We start from the raw sequence: 12,183 nt of genomic DNA, 5'->3' as shown, positions 1-12,183 counted from the left end.
TGTACCCCAACCTAGAGTACACCATGCAACTATCTACAGGAGCTGTACTCCCAAGCTGGGAAAATTGCATTTGCTGCCGCTACCTGGCAAATAGTCAGCAGAGGGGATGACCAGAGAGCGGCAGTCACAATCACGAACAAACTTTTGAGGGTCACTACACTGTCGCAGTTCACAACTAGTCACTGTAACGTCGTGGAGCTGCAATCCCCTGTGGGAATTATCATTCTCGTAAACATGCATTTTCAATACGGAGATAATATTGAATAGCATCTAGATTATCTAACGAGAGTAGCCACGGCGTTACAGGGAAGAAAGGTATTGATCACAGCTCACATCAGTGTTAAATCCCCCCTGTGGTACAGTGGCACAAGAGATGCAAACGGTGAAAAAGTAGAAGAGTTTATTGTGGCATCGCAACTTGTGGTGGCCAACAGGCCTGGCAATCCTCCTACCTACGCTGCAGGAGGAGGACAAGGAACAAATATAGACCTTACTCTCGTAACACCAAACTGATCAAATATCATTCAGCACTGGACGGTTGTACGAAACACCACCATAAGTGACCACAATTTAATGACTTCCACTTTAGGTGAAAGAGAGTGCCGCTGTGCTATGGGGTGGGAGGTACAATTAAATTACAAAACAACTGACTGGGAACACCTAGCGAGGGAGTTCGACATTCCTCCATTACCGAAAGATGACATGCATCAGGACATAGACGTGGACGAGAGAGCGGAGGAACTGGTGAGTACAGTAACCAGAGCGGTGAGGACTGCTGTACCAACCAGGAGGAAGACCGAGGCGGCCTCTCCATCACCATGGTCGGCCGATCTAGGAGAACTGCGTCAATCTGTCAGAAGGCTGAGGAGGCACTACCAGCGCAGTGTCGTCTGGCAGGAACGACAAAGGTGGCAGTTGCAATATAGAGAGGCAAAGCAGAGGTTCCAAAAGGAACTGCGAGAGGTGAGGACGCGATGTTGGGAAAACTACGTGCTAAACCAGCTAGTCTTGGACCCATGGGGGCTCCCCTATAAGCTGGTAAGAGAGAAAATCCTCTCTCCTATGGAGTTATCGACAGTCAGGGACGGGGACAGGATCACGGAGTATTGGCAGGAGACTGTGGAGGACCTCCTCCGGTCCCTGCTGCCTGACAACAGTGCGGATGGGGAGACTGAAGGGCAACGGCAACTGCGAAATGAAGATCAAGGTATATACAACAATGAGACGGCTGTCTACCCCTTCTCTGAAGAGGAGGTGGCAGCCCATATAATTACTAAGAGGGAAGGCACCTGGGCCAGACGGCATTGTGGCGGACGTGGTGCAGTTCCTGCCCCCAGCTGACTGCGCCACTTACTCATCTTTACAATGAATGCCTAAAGCAAAGGAAGTTTCCGAGGGAATTGAAAACAGCAAATGTAGTCACAATAAAGAAAGGACCTGATAAGGACCCTGCAGAAGTAAAGTCATACAGGCCGATTTGCTTGTTAGATCTGTTCGGAAAGATACTGGAGAAACTGCTGGCTGACAGATTTGCAGCACACCGAGTGTTGTGCGGGATGAGCAGCAGGCTTTTCGGCTTCAGGCCGGGGTGGTCGGAATCTGATGTAATCGCCCTGGCGGCCGAGGTCCATGGCTCGACCCCGCGCAAGTACGTGGTTGGCATCATGGTGGATATCAGTGGCGCCTTCGACAACCTGTGGTGGCCTTCGCTCTTCTCCTGCTTGCGGGAGAAAGAGTGTCCAGGGACGCTATACTGTTGCCTGAGGAGCTATTGTAAGGATCGGGAGGTCTGGCTGTCATCCCCTAGAGAGAGAGTTGGAAAAGCAATCACTAAAGGATGCCCACAAGGATCCATTTTAGGACCCCTCTTCTGCGACATCCACATGGAGCCGTTACTAGACAGTTTGCAACAAAGTGAAGAAGTGCTAGAGGTGATAGTCTACACAGGTAACCTCCTCCTGTTGGTCGGCGGCCGTAGCTGGGAAGACATAGAACCGAAAATTGAGACAGCCATAGAGAATCTCCAATAATGGTGCCACACGACCAAAATGACAATCTCACCCGGCAAATCCACATACCTGCTGTTAAAAGGACATCTAATTAGAAACCCCACTGTCATACTTAACGGCTCACCAGTTCTCCGGCGACGTGAGACACGCTACCTAGGAGTCATCATTGATGAGAGGTGGAACTTCGGGAAACACATTGACACCATAACCCAGAAAGGTCTCCAGATATTAAACAATCTCATCTCGATAGGTCATAAAAGATTCCATCTCCCACCACAACTTATTAAACTTTACCATAATAGCATCCTAACCTCAATAGTGGGTTACGGTTCGGGAGTCTGGGCGCACAGGCTCACTAGGGTTGTGCCCGCCATGACAGTGAGAAGGGTCCATAGAAGTGTCATATTGAGATCTGTGGGGGCCTACAGAACATCTCAGGGTGGGGGGGGGGGGGCTATTAGTCATAATGGGGCTCTGCCCTCTGGACATCAAAATAAGGGAACAAGCAGCTTGGTACTCGGCAAAAAAGGAAATTAATGAGAAAATTGTAGACATCATGGGTGTAAGGATGGAGGACAAAAGGGAAATAAGGAAAAGAGGGGAGGAACCTTGGCTGGAGTCTTGGGCGGTACAAGAAACTGGATGTAGAACTTCCAGTTCGTACCAGATGTGAGGGAGCGCTTGGAGATGAAATATTTTTAGCCAACACGAGGACTGATCCATTTTCTCACTGGCCATCGACCCTACCCGACATACTTATGTCGATTTGGGAAGAGGGCTACACCCGTGTGTGACTGTGGCGTGGCAGAGTGTACCCCCGACCATGTAGTTTACGAGTGCCCCTCTTCAATGACGTAGCCACTACATTTCGAGACACACTTCCAAACCACGACACATATCAACTTGTAACACCACAACTCTAGTGCTCTACTGATTTATTTTGCTTTTGTTTCATTTAATATTACATCGTTAAGCTTCTGTAAATATGTTTGATTGAATCAATAACATAAAATTGTATAGTCTTTCCTTTGTTTAAAACTTTGATGTCATGGCTTGATTCTATGTAAAGTGGTGTATCTGTCATTTAAATTATTTGTCCCATTTGGAGGGAACAAAACTTACTGTATATAACTGTAATTCCTGTGTAAATAATTTTTTGTAGAAATGTCAATATATGCAAATGTTCTGTTTTATTTAATGTATTTGGTTGCTGTTATGTAAATTGCTGACATTCACTTAGGATTCTTAGTTATGCATATGAAAAAAGTGTAGTGGTTCCCCCCGGGAACGGAACTGTGTAGCGCGCGCAATTTGTGGTTGGCCTAGGTAGAAAAGGTGGAACAAGAGTCAGTCGGGGACGAGCTACGAGTCGGGGTCGAGCTACCAAACTGTGCACTGCCATGTAAAAGATGCATAGTGTGCTGGTTCCTAGAGAGGCTTTTCTGCTACTTTCCAATGCCTCGGATGGATGGATAAATAGCTGGAACGATTCTGGATTTGGTATTCATCATCGCCACCAAGAAGGGCCAGAGTCCAGCAGTTCTGCCTGCGAATCCACCTACCAACATGCAGTTGCCACCACGTTGCGCAATCACTGTAACGAAATACTATAATGATATTCACTGAAGGATCAGCTTAATGGATGTGTTAGTGTGCGCAAATATAAGGTAATTTATATCTGAATTTATGTATCTACCTCGATTTTTCTCCTCCTCACAACACCTCTCAGGTTCCTCTCCGTTTGAACTAAAGTGATTTCCGAGTGTCCTTACTGAAAGAACATTAAAGCCCAGTGTTTTGCTAATTGATGCCTCTTGAACATAGTAAAAAGAAAGTTAAAGTTAATGTGATAAGAGAGTGAGTTAAAGTTCATGATGCTCGCTGAAAAATAATTTTCCTATTAAAACTGCTTATTAATGTGTTGTCGCCAACTTCAAATTAAAAGTTCTTAAGACGGAGGCTTATAAAGGTTTGCTTAGTAAATGATCACATTACTGCCTGTTGTAAATCGCAGAAGGTGAGTCAGCATCTTACACGTATGTTAATTTTGTCTCTCATTGTAGTAAAAGTGGAAAACTGCAGTTGTGAAACGTTATATACTCATGTTTGCCAAGTGTTTGTCTCTCTTGTGTATTAGAAGTGCATATTAATAGTATAACAGGATCCACAGTTTGTCTATTGTGTTAATGCTCTGTAACAAGTAAGGGAAAGACCACTAATTATGAAAACCATAATTTCTTTATTCAAATGATAGTGAGAAGCAACCTGTTAGTGGATTCCAATTAACTTTCATTTTAAATAGTAAAGTATTTAACTGAGGGAGACTTAACCTATATCCAGTAATGATTCTTCAGTGAATAGTAATAATAACGTTATAACAACCATTCAGATTGTGTAACCCCTGAAAGTAATAGTGTGTTTCGATATCTGTTATAATTTTGCAAATAGTTTTTGCTTCAGTTGTTAGCTTCGATCTTAACGTAAACATATGTATGTGTCAGAGTTCATTGCACTTGCGTGTGGCCAAGTTTAGGTTGTGTTTATCCATTAAAGTTACTAATATCTGTTATCTTGAACGAGAATGTTAATCATTCTCTTGCCTAGTTAGGCTGGCAACCGTTTTCTTTATCAGTTAAACAGTGCAGATAGGCAAAATTTTGTTTGTTACTGTTCAAATATTTACGTAATTCTGACTTTCATTTCCGATAAGCCACCTTCGTTAGGTACAACACGGTCAACATAACAAAATTCCTCTCAGAGGGTAACACTGCTCTGTTGCTTTATACCATAATTGCTTTAACAAGATAGTATCATTTCAAGATCTGCTTCCAACTTTAACGTTATGCTATAGCAGTAGTGGACAGAAGTGTTATAAGTGGCGACCGTGACAGGACGTTGTTCACTTTGCACCTACAGACGGAAAAAATTATTAGTAGTTAGCATTTTACAAACATTGAGGGAACATAACGTCCAGCGGCACGAACCTGTAACTTATTTGACAGAACTGGTAGTGAATGTTCAGGTTAAATTGAAAATAAAAGGTATCGATACTTAACAGTAATTAAAATGGACAGGAAACTAGAAACAAATTTAGACACGCGAGAACAGAATGCAATAGAGAGCATTTCAGGCAGCGCACCAACAGATGGCATTATGCGTGAGTTAAATTACGTATGTTATCACGCGGAGGTAAATAAATAGATAGACGCTATGAACGTCGCGCGTACTAAGCAAGACAAGGTAGGCGATGTTGTCAAAGACAGTGGCTATGCTGCTGAATCGAGCGATATGTTTGAATCACCAAAACCAGAAAGGGGTGTAGGATCTGCACACGAAAAGGCAGTAGGATCTAAAAGTGAAAAGACACTAGATCTGACTGACTTGCTTAGAATATTGTCTGCGCAAAATGACAATATTAATGCACAAATCGCAGCACTGGGGCAACAAAATGCAGCACAAATGTAAACAAATCGAAATGCAGGGTACCAGAATTAGTAAACAAATTGAAGAAGTCAACTCAAGGCTAGGAACAGTGAGTAATGAAATCAAAAGTATTAAAAGCGAAGTTACTGTCATCAATGGCAATATTGTCAATGTACAAGGACAAATTGATTACATTAATTAAAGATTTGACACTGAGGTAATTAAAATTCAAGATCAAATAGAGCCCTTAGTCATTATTAAAGTGGACGAAAAGATATTCGGTATTAAATCCGAAATACAAACAGAATGTAATGCGGGATTTGCACAGATTAAACAATCTGTAACAGAAACAAGTAGAGAATTAACCAAACAGGTTGTTACTTGTGAAAAGAAGTGTGAACATAACACTTCACAAATCCAAGGCCAAATGTATGACTTGGAAAGAAAAATAGAATCTGGACCTACACATTTTACGGAAAAAATGCCTTTCAGTAAAATCTTAGAGGACGAGGAAAAATTCGGCCCTGCAAAGAAGCATTATGGATGGCATCCCCTAGATTTTGTGAAGAATTGCGAAAGAAACTTTCCTGAATATTTATCTGACCAGGAAAAAAATAATGTGGTAATCAGTGCCTTAACGGGAGAAGCAAAAAGGTGGGGGCTGAATCTGGATACTGACCAGATGTCTTTTGAAAACTTTAAGCAAAAATTTATTGACGAATACTGGTCGGAACAAAGCAAGACCAGTTGTGGCGTGAGTTCCTAATGGCCAGGCTGTATGATACCTGGGGTAGACAAACCATGAAAGAGTTTTGCGAATCGTGGTATAGAAAACTGATACACCTAAAAGCAAGAAGGACTGAAGCCGAGATCGTTTGGGTTCTTTGGCAGAAACTGCCTGAGGATTCTAAACGATATGTTGGGAGTACCCACAGAAGTTTTTCTGCGTTCTTGGAAAGGGTAGAGGATGAAGATCACTGGCGAGGAAATCGCGAGACCCGTCCCCACAATAACAACAATTATTTGCGAGAAAGTAATGAGGAAAACGAACGACCTGAAAACTATAGATTTCGTGTAAACACGATTCAAAGAGGTCGTGCGAGAGGTAGGGGAAATTATACGACGCGCGGCAGAGGATACATGGCGCGGAATTTCCAAACTAGAGACGAAATGGAAAACTGAAAACCGCGTGTGCTATGGGCCGGATTCACACGGAAACCGGTTTTGGGCCCAAAGAAAAGACGTCAAATAATAAATTCGAGAAGGAAAGATGTAAAATACAAGCAGGAAGGTTAAGGACGCGCCTATAGAAGACGGGCGCGGAGTGATACATAGTGGCGTTCCCAGTGCGAAGTCACGTGACCGTTTGTGCTCGGGGCAGCGCTTGCCGGAGCAACGTACATTGCACTTGGCAGCACACACAAATGGCAGACGTCAGAACAAGATGGTTGTCGGAGAGAGAAACAGAAGAGCCGGGATCGGACACTTCCGTTGCCCGGTTTCAGTAGTAGATGAATGTAAAAATGGAAATAAAGTAATATGTCATATGAGATGGATAACTCAGTATCGGAACCGTGCGAAAAGCCTTTATTAAAGAATGAAAGGGAGCCAGAAAAGGCGAGTGAAAAGGGGAAAATTGGTACTGTTAATGATGTGTATGAGGTAAAAGACGTAGATATAGGGGAGGTTATAATGAATAAAGAAAGGAAGGTAGAATATGCCACGCAAAAGACGTGTGCACAATTAAAAATAGGAGAAAACGGTGTAGAGGAGGACGTTAGTCAACATGATATTACAAGCAGTGCAGATGAAATTATTGTTGATAGAAAGAGGTTTTGTGGCTCTGATGTAGATGGGTCTAGTAGATATTTCGCACGATTGTCTGAGAATGATAGCATAGAAGAAAATGATACGAAGGTTATCGAAGTATATGACGATTGAACCTTCCTGGCGGATTAAAACTGTGTGCCTGACCGAGACTCGAACTCGGGACCTTTGCCTTACATGGGCAAGTGCTCTACCAACTGAGTTACCGAAGCACGACTCACGCCCGGTACTCACAGCTTTAATTCTGCCAGCACCTCGTCTCCTACCTTCCAAACTTTACAGAAGCTCTCCTGCGAACCTTGAAGAACTAGCACCCCAGAAAGAAAGGATATTGCGAAGTCATGGCTTAGCCACAGCCTGGGGGATGTTTCCAGAATGAGATTTTGACTCTGCAGCAGAGTGTGCGCTGATATGAAACTTCCTAGCAGATTAAAACTGTGTGCCCGACCGAGACTCGAACTCTGGACCTTTGCCTTTCGCGGCCAAGTGCTCTACCAACTGAGCTACCGAAGCACGACTCACGCCCGGTACTCAGAGCTTTCCCTATGCCAGTACCTCGTCTCCTACCTTCCAAACTTTACAGAAGCTCTCCTGCGAACCTTGCAAAACTAGCACTCTTGATAGAAAGGATATTGCGGAGACACAGCTTAGCCACGGCCTGGGGGATGTTTCCAGAATGAGATTTTCACTCTGCAGCGGAGTGTACGCAGATATGAAACTTCCTGGCAGATTAAAACTGTGAGCCCGACCGAGACTCGAACTCGGGACCTTTGCCTTTCGCGGGCAAGTGCTCTACCAACTGAGCTACCGAAGCACGACTCACGCCCGCTACTCACAGCTTTACTTCTGGCAGTACCTCATCTCCTACCTTCCAAACTTTACAGAAGCTCTCCTGCGAACCTTGCAGAACTAGCACTCCTGAAAGAAAGGATATTTCGGAGTCATGGCTTAGCTACAACCTGGGGGGTGTTTCCAGAATGAGATTTTCACTCTGCAGCGGAGTGTGCGCTGATATGAAACTTCCTGGCAGATTAAACCTGTGTGCCCGACCGAGACTCGAAATCGGGACTTTTGCCTTTCGCAGGCAAGTGCTCTACCAACTGAGCTACCAAAGCACGACTCACGCCAGGTACTCACAGCTTTACTTCTGGCAGGACCTCGTCTCCTACCTTCCAAACATTACAGAAGCTCTCCTGCGAACCTTGCAGAACTAGCACTCCTGAAAGAAAGGATATTGCGGAGACATGGCTTAGCCACAGCCTGGGGGATGTTTCCAGAATCTGCCAGGAAGTTTCATATCAGCGCACACTCTGCTGCAGAGTCAAAATCTCTTTCTGGAAACATCCCTCAGGCTGTGGCTAAGCCATGTCTCCGCAATATCCTTTCTTTCAGGAGTGCTAGTTCTGCAATTTTCGCAGGAGAGCTTCTGTAAAGTTTGGAAGGTAGGAGACGAGGTACTGGCAGAAGTAAAGCTGTGAGAACCGGGCGTGAGTCGTGCTTCGGTAGCTCAGTTGGTAGAGCACTTGCCCGCGAAAGGCAAAGGTCCCGAGATCGAGTCTCGGTCGGGCACACAGTTTTCATCTGCCAGGAAGTTTCATATCAGCGCACACTCCGCTGCAGAGTGAAAATCTCATTCTGGAAACATCCCCCAGGCTGTGGCTAAGCCATGTCTCGGCAATATCCTTTCTTTCAGGAGTGCTAGTTCTTCAAGGTTCGCAGGAGAGCTTCTGTAAAGTTTGGAAGGTAGGAGACGAGGTACTGGCAGAATTAAAGCTGTGAGTACCGGGCGTGAGTCGTGCTTCGGTAACTCAGTTGGTAGAGCACTTGCCCATGAAAGGCAAAGGTCCCGAGTTCGAGTCTCGGTCGGGCACACAGTTTTAATCTGCCTGGAAGTTTCATATCAGCGCACACTCCGCTGCAGAGTGAAAATCTCATTCTATATGACGATTATACTAAGTATGAAGTTGAGGCTGAAATCGTTCAAAGTGATACAGCTAAACTGCCTGAGTGTTCAAACGATGTGCATTGTGTAGAAAATGAGTCGAAAAACGAAGTGGCTGAAACATCTGGTGATAATCTGCCTCACTGTTTAAAAGTTGCTTTCCTGCTCGAATCTGATAACGAAATAGAACCTAGTGATAGCTCAGACGAAGGAGAGACTACAGATTCAGAGACAGATGAGTTTTCGGAGGTAGACAAATATAATTACACCTTTACAGAAAGAGGTTACGAAAAAGTTAATGACATCTTTTCAAAGCAGAATCCGGAATGCATAACTGAAACAAAACCGAAAAAGCCGCCAGATGACTTTATATTAGGGCAAGCTTTGCTTAATGGAATGAAAGAAATAGATTTACAGAAACCTAAAGAACTTCCAGATATAAACATAGTAGAACGTGAACTGTTGAAGATCTGTAAAGATGTAGAGGTCAACAAACCCAAAAAGCCACCTGATACACAACAGAAATCAGTAGGTAATATTTCCTGGAAAGACATTATGGTTGAACAGGATCTGTTATGGAAAGAACATGAGGAAAAGGAACACAGAATAATGAAACAAACTACAATACCTGTAAACATATATAACATGATTGCAAATGCTTTTACACACAGGATCCCAAATCAGTGCCAAATCAGAATCTTTCTTTGATCATATTTCATGTAAACCGGGATTAGTAATAATGTCTGTGAGTGGAGTAAAAATTGTAGGAGCTACTGGTAGGTCCAGCAAGCCCATTCAAAAACAAGAATTGATGGACTTTGAAATAGGAAGTCAAAAATTTGAATATGATTTTTTAGTGGTCCCCGAACTAAGTGCTGAAATGATTCTAGGTATTGATTGGCTGGACAAGGAAAAAGTAATTTTAGATTGTGGTAGTGGAACTGTTAAGATTAATAGGGAAACCGAAACAATAGAAATTAAATTTGAAGGTGACAACCAGGTCCAAGATATTAATGTAGAACCTATATTGTTAAAAATAGAATCTGAAAATGATGGTTTATCCCAACTACACGAAATATACCATGTGAAATATTTATTGCAGGATGGTCAAAAAACTGACAGCTTTAGGGAAATTGTTGATGTTTTCCAACAAATCTCATATGAACAGAAAGAAGATTTATTTAATATCTTGAATAATAATAAGGAAGTGTTCTCTGATAAACCAGGTGTCGTAAATAACTTTGAATACCGTATGGATGTCCTGGAACATGAACCATTCTTTGTCAGACCATATCCAATATCTATAGCTAAGAAAGAAGCAGTACAAGCTGAAAATGATAAAATGTTGGTATGGGGGGTAATAGAGAGAAGCAATAGTGAATACAATAGTCCACTTATTATAGTCAATAAGAAGGATGGAGGCGTAAGAGTAGTCATTGATGCATGGACACTGAATAAAATTGTCAGGATAGAAGTAGACAGACCTGAAACCTTAGATGATTTATTACGAAAGTTCCACAATGTAAAATATCTAACTAGTTTAGACCTCACTGCTGAATATTGGTAAATCCCATTACACAAAGTTTCTAGGAAATATACAGCTTTCTTGTTTGCAGGAAAATGTTACCAATACGAAGTTGTACCATTTGGTTTAAATACCTCTGTTTCTGTTTTCATTAGGGCTTTGGATTCTGTGTTAGGAAAAGAACTTTATGCCAGATTAACTGTATATGTAGATGACCTATTGATTGCTACTGATAACTGGGAGGAGCATTGTGACATGTTAAACAAAACCCTTAATGCACTTCAAGCAGGGGCATGACTTTAAAGTTAAAAAAGTGTAAATTTGTGAGACAAGAAATTAAATTTTTAGGACACATAATAACCACATCTGGAATTTGCAAAGACCCAGAAAAGCTTAATGCTATTGAAAAGTGCCCTCCTCCAAAGAACAGGAAACAATTAAAAGCATTTTTAGGTCTTTGTGGGTTTTACCGCAAATTTGCGAAGGGGAAAGCTTTTAACATCCCACATTTGAATAGCTTGTTGAAGAAAAATAGTGTATATGTTTGGACGTCTGAATGTCAGAAAGATTTTGAAAATTTGAAAACTGAGTTAGTAAGGGAAAACATTTTACATCATCCAGTTTTAAGTGAGCTATTCCACATGATTACAGACAGTAGTGCTTATGGTATTGGTGTTGAAATATTTCAGGAAAACACAGAATCTGGGGAAACAGAACATAAGATCATTGCTTTTGCTGGTAGGACTTTAACTAAATATGAGAAAAACTGTACTATTTCAGAGAAAGAGGCCTTAGCAATCATTTGGGGATTAAAGAAATTTAGGATTTATTTATGAGGACATAAAACTATAATTCATACAGCCCACAAGGCACTAACCTCTTTGAAAAACTGTCCACTGTTTAAAGGCAGGTTGAGTTGATGGCCCTTTACTTACAACAGTTTGACTATGAGATATTGTATATTAAAGGTAGTGACAACTACATAGCTGATGCTTTGTCACACTTGCCTGAGGGTATGAACAACTTACCAACGGAATGTAATGAAGATGGCAAATTTCATATAAGATATATTAAGGAGCTTCCAGGTAGGAAAAGAATTGAGCAAATCTGCAAAAGCATGAGGTTCCACCAGAATGAGGATGAAATATGGAAGTCAGTGAAAGTAAATTTTAGTAACCCTAACTTCCCACAAATCAGCAAATTTTACAGGATATTTAATGGAGTTTTATACAGGAGAAAGAATAGCAGTACTGAAGAATGGAAGGTGTGTTGACCTAGGCAATTTGAGACTGAAGTGATTGATTATTTTCATCTTGCCTTAGGGCATTGTGATCCCAAAAAGTGTATTGAAAAGTTGAGTGATGTGGTCATGATTAATGTAGGTGCTACTAAGAAAATTGCTGATAGAATAAGATCTTGTGACGTTTGTCAGAGGGCAAAAGTAGAAAATAGAGTAA

Source organism: Schistocerca serialis, chromosome 9 (genome assembly GCF_023864345.2).
Source record: "Schistocerca serialis cubense isolate TAMUIC-IGC-003099 chromosome 9, iqSchSeri2.2, whole genome shotgun sequence".
Classification (NCBI taxonomy): domain Eukaryota; kingdom Metazoa; phylum Arthropoda; class Insecta; order Orthoptera; family Acrididae; genus Schistocerca; species Schistocerca serialis.
The sequence above is the reverse complement of the archived record's forward strand: the minus strand, read 5'-3'. Positions refer to the sequence as shown.